Consider the following 13,647-nt stretch of genomic DNA (forward strand, 5'->3'; position numbering starts at 1 on the left):
AGAGGGCGCTGTGTGAACGAGGTGTCAAAAGCTGACGCCGCTCACGAGCAGAGTGAGACGGCCGACTCCGAGTGATGCACGCGGGGCTGATATTCGTGTGTTTTGTTGCTGCTCCTGCAGGTAAAATGCACAGAAATCATAATCGGAATGAAACGTGGAAGTAATACAATGTGTAAAAGCCGCAGGCTGTGATTGTGATGTGTAAAGATTCTTAACGTGACTTTGAATGCAGACGAGTGAGCCCGAAGTAATCCAATATGGCCGACGGCGCTAATACTGTTGAAACCGAGTGAAGTGAGTGACGAACCGACCGAAGTTAAAATATATATGTTGTTTCAGGAGTGGAGCTTATCGTTATTATAGTGAATAGTGAGTAAAACAAGGACAATAAAAAATGCTGATGGTTTAAAAACGGCATTAAGTTCAAAAGTTGAAGCAGTTAACTTGAGGATAAATAGAGATTAAACACATTGAATATAAATACTTTTGGTTAAAAAGGTGTTCATTACATGATTACATGTACAGTGGCTGATAAAGTGTCAGCCTAAATTTCAACATCATGGTGGAACACAATGACGTTCCTGAGACTTATACTTAATGTTTGGATCAAAGTTTACGGCAATCAACTCAAAAGTTGTGAAAATATTTCAGTTGTGGTTAAAGTGCTAAAGAAGCACACTGACTTTGCTGCTGTTTGACACAATCATACATAACCTAAAATGGTAGACAGCATAATGTGACCTGGATCCAAGAAGACTGACATTGGGGACAGTTACCCTCAACGACAAGCTAACATTTGGCACTTTTAACCTCCAAGAAATATGAAGCCAGTGAAGGAGAAGTTCATTTGAGTTTTTTTTTTTCCTTTCCCTTTTTTTCTTGGGTCATCAGATACATTTAGTATTTTATTTTTTTATTTTCTGCGTAAGAGGTGAAGGTGAGGTGGTGATGTTCTGTCCAATGACCCAAGAGCAAGGAATGACAGGAAAACAGAACGTGAAGGAAAATCCCTAACTGAAGGGGAGCTAGAATTTCCATTACCAACACAGAGAGTCAAACCATTTTAAAGCTGTTGATGCCGCGGCAGCATCAGGGAAAATCACATAATCTTTGGTGTCAAAAGCTACAGTGAAATCTGAATGGCTCAAAACTGATGCTTTTACCCCCCATTAGCTCATAATAAATAGCCATTTAGAGCTTTCATCATCAGTTTAAAAGCCAGTCTGAAACTTCTCAAAGAGATTCTTCGATTGCTAATTGAAATCAGCTGATTAGCTAATTTTCAGACTGAAAATGAAGTTCACTGTCAGATGGAAATGCAGACTTTCCCACTCATCGGGCTTTTGACCTGGATCAAGCCATATAATAGGTGTCATGGTGAGCATCATGCATGTCACTGCACATTTCTCACCCTATGTTTTCTCTATTGATATCAAAAAGCCTTGAAACAATTTATAAAAAAAAAAAAAATGCTGCCAAATAGAAGTCAGCGTCCATCACACCTGTTCACACATATGAATCTGTCCAGCATTTCAGCCGTTTAACCTGACACCCATCATGGTACTCAGAGGGCAGGAAGACACAGAGCACTTACACAAACAACTGCATTCTATTATTCAAGACAAACGCCCTTCAGCATCACCCGCTGAAATGACCAGCTTTTCTTCCAATCCATCTGTGGCATTGGGGAGCCCATGGGGATTACGGTTCATAATTCATAGAAAGAACCAGACATCCAGAGACAAGCAGACAACCCCAGGCTGAAAGGGGGGTGGGCTTTCAGGGATGAACCAGCCTTTTTCTTTATGCATTGCTTCTCTGACTCCAGGACTCTTAAAGCAAACTCCCCTATTTGATTTGTCCGAGAGCAGTGAGTTTTGGTTATTAGCACAGTGAGCTGCACACACCCTGTGACACAATCGAGGTTGGCTGAATACACTGAACATACAAAAATTGCAGTGCATGAATGCAGACATGAAGTAGACTCCACTGATGTTTGCATCGTTCAGAGATTAAGATGGATGAGCGAGAGAGCTCCTGGGATGTAAAACAGTGACAAGCACAACTGCACTCAAGGTTTTCGACAAATCCCTTTGTGAAATCAGACTGCCACTTTTCGGCTGAATCCTGCAGAACCGCATTCCTGAGACTTAAAAGTGATTGCAAATGCTAATAGGAAGCTGAATGCAGAGTTACATTTCTCCATTTTCCAATTAAGCCGAGTGTTATGCGAGATAATTGTTAATACAGCATCTCTAATATGCTTCATTTTAAAGTTGCAAAGTTAAATGTGCTGAACAGTGTTGTACTGCCCAAGATAAGCTGCCTCTATCCAATACCCCCCCCCCCCCCCTTTTTTTTTTTTTTTTAGTCAATTATATTGTAATCGAGCAGCACAGCCACAGACATAGTGGTTAGTGCTGTAGTTTCACAACAAGAAGGTCACTGGTTCGGTTCCCTGGCCTGATTTGCATGTTCTCCCCGTGTCTGCGTGGGTTTCCTCCCACCGCCCAAAGACATCATGTTTGGGTTAACTGGTGACTCTAAATTGTCTGTAGGTCTGAGTGTGAGTGGTTGTTGGTCTCTGTCTCTCTCTGTGTGTTGGCCCTGTGATGCACTGGTTACCTGTCCCGGGTGTAACCGAGCCTTGCCAGGGTACACCTTTGAATGAATGAACGTATTGTATGAATTTTTTATTTATTTATTTATTTATTATTATTTATTTATTTATTTTATTTATTTTTTTCAGATTTTAGGTTTCGTAATTCAATGAAGAATTATTCTAATTATTCTGCCCATGCATTATGCTGCACACACGCTACAACATTTGAAAATTGCTATTGTTCTATTTTCACCCAGCATCCACATTACTCAGTAGTTCTCAAGCACTTAATCCCCTTTTCCACCGGTCAGAATACCTGCTAAGACCTGCTAACGTTGGACTTCTATCAGTGGTTGAAAGGGCTACACTCCAGAAAACAGACCCAGGCTGAATGACTCAGCAATGTGCGTGGATATTTATTGGCTCCAGTACCAGTTAACATTGATCCACACAATACTCAGGTGGATCTGCTAAATTTCACCATTCTTTCTGTGGTAATGTCCTTCAGACGGCACAGAAGGAATGTGAGCTGCAGGCCGCCCAAGAAAGCTTCAAAATTACACAATGTCCACTTGAAGCATCTCACACAGAGGCTCTGACACTTGCATCAGTCCCTCGACTGGAGACAGATTACTTTCTCTCCATTTCCAAAGCAGCTAGCAGCTTACTCTTTCTCCACAGATCTGTTCAGCAAGAACATGTGATGGCATGCCTTTAGTCCAAACAGATAGGCAAAGTCAACTGTTAGTGGAAAAGGGGCCATTTGGCTTTTCTCAGTCGGTGTACCTGCATTCACCCACTAATCTTGGGGAAAAAGTTGTTTTTCTTCAAAAACTGTGGGACTACTTTGTAGTCTGGACAAAAACAGAATCCCTTTGAATCAAAGATGTAGATACAGCTGTTGGCTGACTGGATCTTATCAGCCTTGGTACTGGTGGTGGGAAAATATATATATGAATAATGAGTAACAGATGCCACTAACCTTGTTTTCTTTCCTAGCAGCTGTTGTTCACTCAAATTCTGCAGTTTGATACAACCAATGTAGGATAACCCATTAGGGCAGTTGGCCAAGGGTCCATGACCCCGAAAGGCAAATCTGGTTAAGATCTCAATCTGGCTTTATGTAGCCTGTCCGCTGGTGCCACTGATGACTTTTCTTTACCAATCGTTGGAAAAGCTAATGTGATTGACGGCTGGCCAGCGCAGACAGCTAATCTGATGTTCAGTGTGGCTTTTCTTCACCAGCCGCAGACACGGCCGGTAGGTAGCACAGAGAGGAGCTAACAGCTGATTGCAACAACCACCAGACCCATTTTGAGCCAGCGTAGGGCTCAGACATGTTCAGTAATTATTTAAAATAAAAGGCCTTCATTTTGCCTGATTGTAGAAACACATTATTCCGTCTGTAGACAGACACAACAAACATTCCCTTTCTCTCAGATTTTAACCTTGTCTGTCACAAATGGTGAGACTTGGCTGATGACTAAAACCAAAACCCTTTCTTTAGCCTTCTCTGAATCTTGCCTTTGGATTTCCTGCGTCCTTGTATCCAGGGGTGGTGCAATACAAATACACTGTCTTTTCACGGGAGAAAAAGTTATTTACTTTGTAAATGCACTATTTTCGTGGTACTGTGGTTATTATTCAAGTTCCTTTTCATTATCATAGGGCATTTGAATGCTGTTGTCCTGGGAAACAGTGTGTTAATGTGATGCTGGCCACAACCGTTACTGTTCCACCTTTGTCATATATACTACGGACCAAAGACAACAGTGAGTGAGTTTATTATTTTTTGCTCTTTGCCCCAGTAACACTCAGCAGATGTTATGCTAGCTAGTGAACATTACATGCACAGACCTCAAGGGAGTGCAGCATCTCAACCAGAAGGCCTTCCTGCTGTGATGCTCTTGAGCAAGGCAATGGCTGTGTCCAAGTCACTGCCAGGCTGGCAATCACGTCAGTATCATGCCCCTATGAATAATTGAATGCAATATTAAACTGGTTGCATCTAGTTCATTTATCTTCATTTGAAATATTGACATAGAAAGGACAGATACAATAAAGATATTAATGCACTGTGTTTATCCTTGACAACAATGAAGTCATTAACAGCAGACATGACGGTGGATACTATTCTTCCACTATGGAAAACATTTTTGTTTCCCCATCAAAAGTACACTCCAAAATGATCTCACACACTGAAATTTTCCACCTCTCGGGTAGCAGAATGATTAAGTACATTTCATGCTCTTCATTTGTTTCCACTGTCTTCATCAGCATTTTTTGAAATATTCTTAATTTTTATCTCTGATAGAATGTGAAAGAGTGATTTCTCATAATAAGGTGCAAACGTTCACAGACTTTTCTTTGTCTTATTTTTACTCCATTTGAGTCTTCTTGCACCTTTTGTCTCTTTTCTGTTTTAGGTTCTGAGTTCAAAATCTTTAACAAGAAACTAATTATACATCCTGATGCTGATGCATCATCTCTTGTTGTTTTTCTCCCTTTTTCCTCATCAACAAATACTCGTCCTGGTTGGGCAGTGTGTAGCCTACAACAATGGGACTATTATTCCCACCTTCATGTTGTATGTGTGCGTCAAAATTATGCACATATTTATGATTATATAATTAAGGAAACCTAGCTTCCTTTGTTTGCTATTTATTTTCTCTTTTTATCTTTCTTATACTGCTCTTTGCATCTGCATTTCATTTTGCAAAAGTAAACACCTGAGTTGAACATGACCTCTTTGAAGTCCCTGTTCACTTCAGAGGAGCAAATTATTGCATCTTGATATGTTATTTGTTTGAATGAGCCTGTGGAAGACCAATTCTAGACATTTCCTACTAGTAAGCTCAATGTTTGAATGGCACCAGCAGTTTTATTAATCTTGGTGAAATGCCTGATTTTCTCTGCACATAGTTTATGGTCTTTCTTGTTGCAAAACTACATGAAACCTGCATAATGTGACTAAGTGCCTCTGCTCTGCTAAAATATTTCCCATGATGAATGCAGTGTCGGTTATTATAACAGTTTGCACGGATACAGTAATAGCTTTTACTGATGGTTACAGCCATATTGTATGAAACCATGTCTACAGTCTAATGCCCCCGCATGGTTATCTTGCTGAAATTTCCATCTCTTGCTGTCATTTTATCTGTTTCATTTATAAATAATAACTTTCTCTTTTTGCTTTAGCAGTAAAGCAGCACTTATCATAAAATCTATATGCTGTCAGAACAGTTGTAATGTAAACTAGTGAGGACGAGAGACACTGCTGTGGTTAGCACTCCAGAGAACAATCAATAAGCACAGGCTTCTAAAAAGTGTCATTTAAAAAAGCAAATGTATATTAAAAAAAGGATTTTCAAATACTTACTCAGTAAAAATGTATATACCTACAGTATATTTCATGAACTTTTTGCGTCATTTTTTCATCCAGCTCATGCTCAATCTGCTGTAAACCTAATAAACAGTCTCCCTTTTGCATGTTTATATGAGGACTGTTTTAGATTTAACTGGAGGCGAAATGACTAAGTATGTGCTTCACTGCCTCCTGTTCCTTACGCTTTTAAAATGCAGGAATAGTGCAGTGTCCCTGTGGGAGTTTCTGAGGATGGAACCCAAAACACAGCAGCTTGAGTTCACAAAGAGCTGGTCCCATGACAGATTTGTACTGGAGAAGGGGATTTATCCTGTTTTGGGGGAAGCAAGATCTGAGATCTCAGCATCTGCTCTCCAGCTTGGCACTGTGAATGCTTGAGGCAAGGCACATCACCACCGTTTGATTAAAGATTTATACCCTTTCAGACATGTTTTCTCTCATTTTTAGCAAACCTTATCTGCTGCATTTTGCTCATAGCTGTTTAAGGTGAAGCACTGTCTCTCGCCTCAATTGTTCTGCCACAGTTTTTCACCATTCCAACAGTCCAACGAACACAGGGATGTGGATTTTTAATAAACCGTATTGACTTAAAGGTGCAATAATACAGGCTTTAATGGGTATCAATATCAGAGTTATTTACATTTTCTTACAATGAAACAAAAAAAAACAACAAAAAAAACATACCATTTAAGAAATTCTAGTCATTTCCAGCATTAGATTATCTCCAGTTAATGCATGCCTGGACCGCAACTGAACTTCATTCACCCTCTACTATAAATAAATGTTTAAAGGCCTCCATTCAGCAGATTTGCATTTGAATTGGGGATGGCTCTGTGCTGTCTGTAAATCATGCTCTTTTATTGTGTGTTATTTATTGTGGATTTTCTACTCAAAAAAAAAAACCAAAACAAAACCATACATTTCTAAACAAGCCGAAAACATCCCAAGGCACATTATTATATTCAGAGAGATAGCAGAGCATTTGAAAACAAAATGATGAATGGTGAATAACTTGATGATGCACCTCCCATTCCTGCATTTTATTTCTTTTGTAATTTGTTGATGCGTTTCAGTATGACACAGTGAGGTGAATGTCAAATGTTCCTTTATGTACCTCACAACTTAAGAGAAAATGTTTAATGAAGCAAAGATACATTTTAACACTTAAATTACAGCCTTTCTGACACGTAGGCTGAACGCTGAAGTCAACCCTAACCACCATTTCCCCGTGGCTTCACTTTCAGTCAGTCATTCAGCATAACAACAACATTAATAACGCTGAATACACCACAATGTAAAACTTTGATCTCCCTGCAGCTTTCTAACAATATGCCAGTGCAAATATATTATAATATAATTAATTTAATTGCACTGTATCTGCAAGGATGTCAGTTTGTGTTGAAAAGTGGTGTGAACATGTAAATGACTTACATATAAAGGTATGTCCTGGAAAAGGTCCCCACTATTTACAGGATAATTACACTGTGATTTTTTGGCTGTAATCATATGTTATTGGATACTCTGCCAATCCAAGCTGTGATATGTTTTGAAAAAAGGGAGGCTGACTTCTCTCAAATGGAAAAACTAGCTGTCTGGCTGTACATGGCTCTACACCTGTCCCTTTTGTTAGCACTTTAAATTTACACAGAGGGATGCCTAAAACAAGCGAGCGGGAAATTCTGTGGGAAAACATCAACAGTAAGTAACAAAAAAAAAAAAATAAAAAAAGTGAACTTGAGGGAAACTAGCACATGTAAATTAAAGTTTTAGATCACAAATCACTTATGCTTAAATATCAGCGTGTGATGATGCAAGAGAGGAGTAATTTCGCTTCCAAGGCGGTGGGTCCTTGTGCACCTGAATGGACTGTTTTCCACTCGTGGTGTCAGTCTGTCTGTGCCCTGCAGCCTTGGACAACACCAGTGACTTTTAATTGGTCTCTCTGTCAGAGAATCAAAATTCAAAGCCTGTTCTCAGCCCTTTAATTCTCCACTGGTTTGCAGGAGTAAAATGCTTTAAGAAGTTCCACTTTTTTTTAAGTCATAAGATGCAAATGAGCAATATGTGTGTGTCATGCCAGCATTTCTTTATTAGATGCAAAATTGGTTTTGCTCATGTCATGTAGCACAGTGTCAGGGATCAGGTGGAATTAATAAGGGGCTGTTCATCAATGTTTCCTCAGGGAGCAACAGGAGCCTTTCGGGTCCTCTCCACAAAGTGTGACACAAAGGCATATACAATGAAATATTGGCTGTAGTTTCAGTGGGCTGCAGGATTAACCTGTGGCTCGGAGTGTGCTTCGTTTTGGGGGAGATGTGTTGTTTGCTGCTGACAAGCGAAGTGAAGCGATGGATGGCGATTCATTACTCAGGAAACTTGATGGACCTGCTCACAAGCACAGCATTGTTGCTCTGAAGAAATAGAGGTCTCCTCTTTGAATTGGAGAGGGGACCAGTTGTCTGGATTCAGGGGAAGGCTGGGGAGGTGACCCCTGATCCCTGTGAGAGGAATGTGGCCAGTGTCGGGGAGGGCAACGTTTTTGGAGGGAGAAAACGTGCCACAAGGAGTCTCAGTAGTAAATACCAGACATATCACCGAAGATAGTTTACTGCAGATAATTTAACATGGCATTCAAAGAAGTTGCGTTTCATTACATCTTGTCTTATTTGTTTAGTTTGGCCAAGATTTAGTGCGATTTGTTTAGAAGTACTCTACTTTGACTAACAATTTGTGTCTGGTAGGGTTTCTCCACAAAGTGGGTCAATTATCAAGTTGACATTTTGTGGAATTACAGAATTTGGACGAATCTTCTCATTCTACCCGACCTGAATATGAAAACACTACGCATTTCTAAAAGTTTAAACTGATGACCACAGTATGTTTTCAATTGGATTTTTGTGCAGAATTATGAAAACATCTTTCGAGTGCCAGGCTATGTACATGAAAGTCAAGCATTCAAGTGAAAAGTAAAGAAAACAAAAGTAACAACAAACAGACAACATTATAGTGCCCGGAAACCTTCTGTGCTCATTTGTTGTTGACACACAACTGAACACTTAGAAACGGAAACACTGCTGAAATGTTTGTCGTGCATAGTTGCTAAACATGTATTCTGAAAATGGTAGGAAACTGAAATGAAATCGGAATAAGACGAATATGTACGTGTTGCATTTTCAGATGAATATCCAGGTTCCATATTGCTAACAGCATCTATGGCTGGCTGAATGGCTAAAGGGTGGTTTCAGTTATTCTTTGTTTTCACAGTGACAATGCTAACATACTAATATAATATTTACCCTCTTCACAGTTTCAATTTATTCTAGTGTCATGGTTTGCAGCTATTTTCCGATGAACAAACTCAAATTCAAATCATCTTTAGGAGGTTCGTGTTTAACAAATTCAAATTCAGCCATTACTGTTCATCCCGAGGAGTTCATAAATAACTGTATTGCACTGTAGCTGGAACTCAACCACCAACCGTCGATACTCTTTTAGTCAGTAGGATTCCTGTTCCTGTGACAAAGAATGTCTGTATAACGTTTCATCATAATTCATCTGGTGTAGTCAAGCTAGTTAAATAATTTCCCATATCATGCAATCCTCACACTGGAAAAGATGGTGCCAACAAAATGACTCTACAATGGCTGACTGAACATTTTCTGTTCATCTTCTAATTGTTGAATCAACCTGTCATTTACGCTACAGTTCACCAAGTCAGCTGTTTTGCATCAGAGACAGTTGGGGGATGGGTGGAGGTGGAAAAATGTTTGAAGTGCTGCAGGAACAGAAATATTCTGGGGGATAAATCCCCTGTATGGGTCAAGCTCCAAAAACAGTGGCTTTCATTGGTCTCCTCAAAAAGTTGAGAAAGGGCCATGCAATACCACAAAGAACCACTGAGTTTACTCATCTTGAAGTGGAAAATTGGCCAGACTCATCTTTTACAGTGATGTTACAGACCCTGATGAGTAAAATGTTATATAACGAACACTAATCACAGCCTAAATGAGACTCTGCATTTTAGATGAACAGTTTTGAAAAGTTGTCTCTCTCTGTGTAAGTATAAATCTCACACTTCTTTCTTTCTTTGTTTCCCTAACACCTTAGAAGTGCTGGCTAATGTCACACATTAGACATTACTAAGAGGAGTCACCGGCAGGTGTGAACAGACCATTATGCTGTACACGTATCGGACTAGATTAATGGTTTGTTGTCTTGCTGGCATTTGCCAAGTCTGCCAGAAGATGAATGAAATTTTACTTGTTTCTGCAGAAAATAGACGCCCAAATACACAAAGAAAGAAAGGTTGTCTAATTAGAGATAGCAATAGTTGGTCCTTCTTATTATCATTCCATAGAGTCTCCCAATGTGAGAACAGGGTTGACGTTGGTGAGTACTCCTCACCTCTATCTCCTCTATGCATTGCAACATTATGCATTAGGAGTCCCAATGAATGGGGGGACATTTTTCAATGTGACAGGCACATATTTGAAAGAAGTACTGCTATTTCTTTTTCTTTTTTTTTCTTTTCTTTGTATATATTCCACTTATATAGATATTTTCTGATATTTGAATGTGTGGGGCACTGTTTTATTTCCATTTTTGACCAAATGTCATTTATAGTGGGAGAAAATGAGAAAATGAGAATACAAGAGGAATCTGAATGTTTGCATGTAGCTGTTTCAGATTCGTATCCACTCTCCTCTCAATACCACAAGACTATAAACTACAGCCAGCTGCCGATGTGGCAAAATGGTGGTTTGAAGAAAACTTTTCTTTTCACAGTCAAATTGATAAAACCCTGATATAGTATTTACCATTCCTACAGTTTCAGTTTAGCATTTAAGTATGCTAAAATATTCTAATTAGCTCTAACACAAAGTGCAGGCTTGTTTTTAACAAATTAAAATTCAAGTCATTTCAATTCATCCTGAGGAGTTTGTGAGTATCAGTATCAAATTGTTAATTTTTTGTATTTTATTCAAAACCACAAATATCGTGTTGGAGGAAAAAGATCAGACAGCAAGAAGGAGTCCTGTTTTAATGATGATTTCTGTTTCAAATGCTACCAAATATTTCAATTTTAGATGAGTAGAAATATTTGAGCAGAAAAATTTTGCTTGAAATATTTGAAATGTTTCTCGCCATCTAACGCGCACACTGGAAAAGCTGGAGGAAATGTTTAGCTTTTCTGCTTTAAACAGGTGCCCACTGACGAATCAATTCATCAGCCTTTCATTGAAGCCACAGTTCACCAAGTGACTATGTCAATGTCAGATACCAGAGGTTTCTTAAATGCACCAATTGAAAGTCAAGGCCTAATGCAGATGTGTCTTTCACAAAGTCAGAGGCAGCAAATTGTGTTCTGATAGATTACCTGTCTCATGTAAATTTCTAATCTCTGCAAGTTGATTTTAATAGTGCACTGGGAAATAATAGCTGGCAAGAATATTGGAAATCAATCTATAATCTTGTGATTTTCCTTGGAAAATAGCCAGTAATGCAAAGTATACACAATTTGTAGCTAATGGAATGGAAGACGCAACACTGCCATTATGATACTTTAATAATAATAATATGGCAACTGCAGTGGAAACTCATTGAGCCTTCATAATGTTAGCCTCGATGTTAAATACTCTGCAGTATGCCTGGTTTGAGGTGTGGCAGGTTCACAGGAGGCGTATGCAAGCCATTAACAATAACAGAAGCCCAGCCTGGAGACAGCTAATCTTATTTCACTTTGCAAATGTATTAACTTGCACTAAATTGTAACAGCAAGCGGTCCCTGAATGGATCAAAATACAAACTTGAATGATTGTTTTGGCTTCTTTTAACCCTTCATGAATGTCGGGGTTAATCTGATTAAATTACTGCCAAACAAATGAAATTATGAAAATTCAGTTATCACAGCGATACTATTGATGTAAACCAGGGATGAAGCAGAAGCAGGACACGCAAAGACACACAGAGCTTTTGGTGAATATCTCACAGCATTACCTTTCATCAGAGAGATTTTTAAAAACAAGACTGTTTGGTCTTTTTTTTTTAGGCAAAATGTTTTTGCTTACAATGACAGTGCTTACACAGACGCTGCAGGAACGTTCTCTGAGGTGCATGATAAGCGTCATCTCCTGATTCAGCCTGACGAACTAATGATGGTTCATACAAACACTAATGTTTCCCTAAATGTTTTCCATTTCAGTAATATTACGTTTGTTAAGTGACAGACTGCATCAGGTTGCTAGTGTTTGCTTGCATGTTTGCCCAAAATGAAAACATAAATAAGTCAATGCTGCACTATATATATATATATATTCATCGAGCGGAAGCCTGAATGCTTCAAACTCTAATTATGTTGTTTCAATTAGGGAAGGATTTTTATTTTTATTTTTTGTTGGTGACAGTAATAGTAGACAAAAGTTTACTTTTTAAATGTATTATTTATTTAATTCTGCATTAATGAGAATGAATGGTTTTTGATCAAATATATTATTTTGACATTTAAAGATTAACTGCTGGCTAAATAAGCTGTTGAGAAATTACAACCATTTATCACTGTGCTGAAAGTATTTGTAATAAACGCCACCTGGGCCTAGAATTATGAGGTTTTGCTGCAAGTTCCATTACTTCTTAAAAGGTTATTTAGAGCTAATCAGCCACAGTATTAAGAGGTCATGAAATTCAGAGCTGTCTCAACAGAGCAGGTTTGGGTTGAATGGCACAGCTAGCTAATCTCCATATGAAATGCAAACAAGAAAGGGGAAAATTAGCTGCAAAGAGTAATTGTTTAGAATGAAGCATGGAGGAAGTAAGCACAAGGGATTGAAACTGTCAGAGCAGGGACATGCCAGCTTTAGTAATGAACTACCCGGTATACTGTATGTCCCATGAGTTCACACACAAGCTGTTTTTACCCATAGCAATACGTAAAAAAAAAAAAAAAAAAAAAAAAAAAAAGATCTCCTAAATAGGATCAGATAGGGGCATTGAACATGGAGAATCAAACCTGGAGCCTGGAGAATTTCATTAAAAAAAGATTATTTGTGCCTTTTGTTTTCTAATTTTTTTAAATATGGTTTTAATGCCGTAAGTAACGCCTTGGCCTGGGAATTATTTGATCTTAATACTTTCAACTTATGCCAGCAAATAAATCAACAGAAATTCAAGACTCGCCATAACTTGCACAGTATCATGCTAAGGACACCCCAAAGCCAGCAAGTCAAGTCAAGAAGGTGTTACCTGAGGTCTGTCACTGTTATTTAAGTGTAAACATGATCAATAGAGTAATACATGTAGACACTAAACAGAGACAACACATACAAAGATTGATTTTAGATATGTGCTGTGTTTTGTAATCCATGACATGGCCTCAGGTGGGTTTCAGGGTCATCTGCATTCTTTAAAACAGACCTGCAATGAAACATTGCCAAACACCATTCCCTCCTCCCTCAGCGAGTGACAACAGCAGACAGCTCTGCAGCACTTCAGAAGCCTCTCTCTGCAGCTCAAGTTGCTTTGTCATGTACACAGCATGAGGTGGGGGGAAACTAGTTCGAGACAGAGTTAATTGTCATGGTAAAATCTGTTTGTTTGGAGGTGTGGTGTCAATGTAGGTGGGGTTAATTGCACTATGTCCTCCTTAGGTCACCACCAGTGACCA

The sequence above is a fragment of the Echeneis naucrates genome, chromosome 13, assembly GCF_900963305.1.
Source record: "Echeneis naucrates chromosome 13, fEcheNa1.1, whole genome shotgun sequence".
In the NCBI taxonomy this organism is placed as follows: domain Eukaryota; kingdom Metazoa; phylum Chordata; class Actinopteri; order Carangiformes; family Echeneidae; genus Echeneis; species Echeneis naucrates.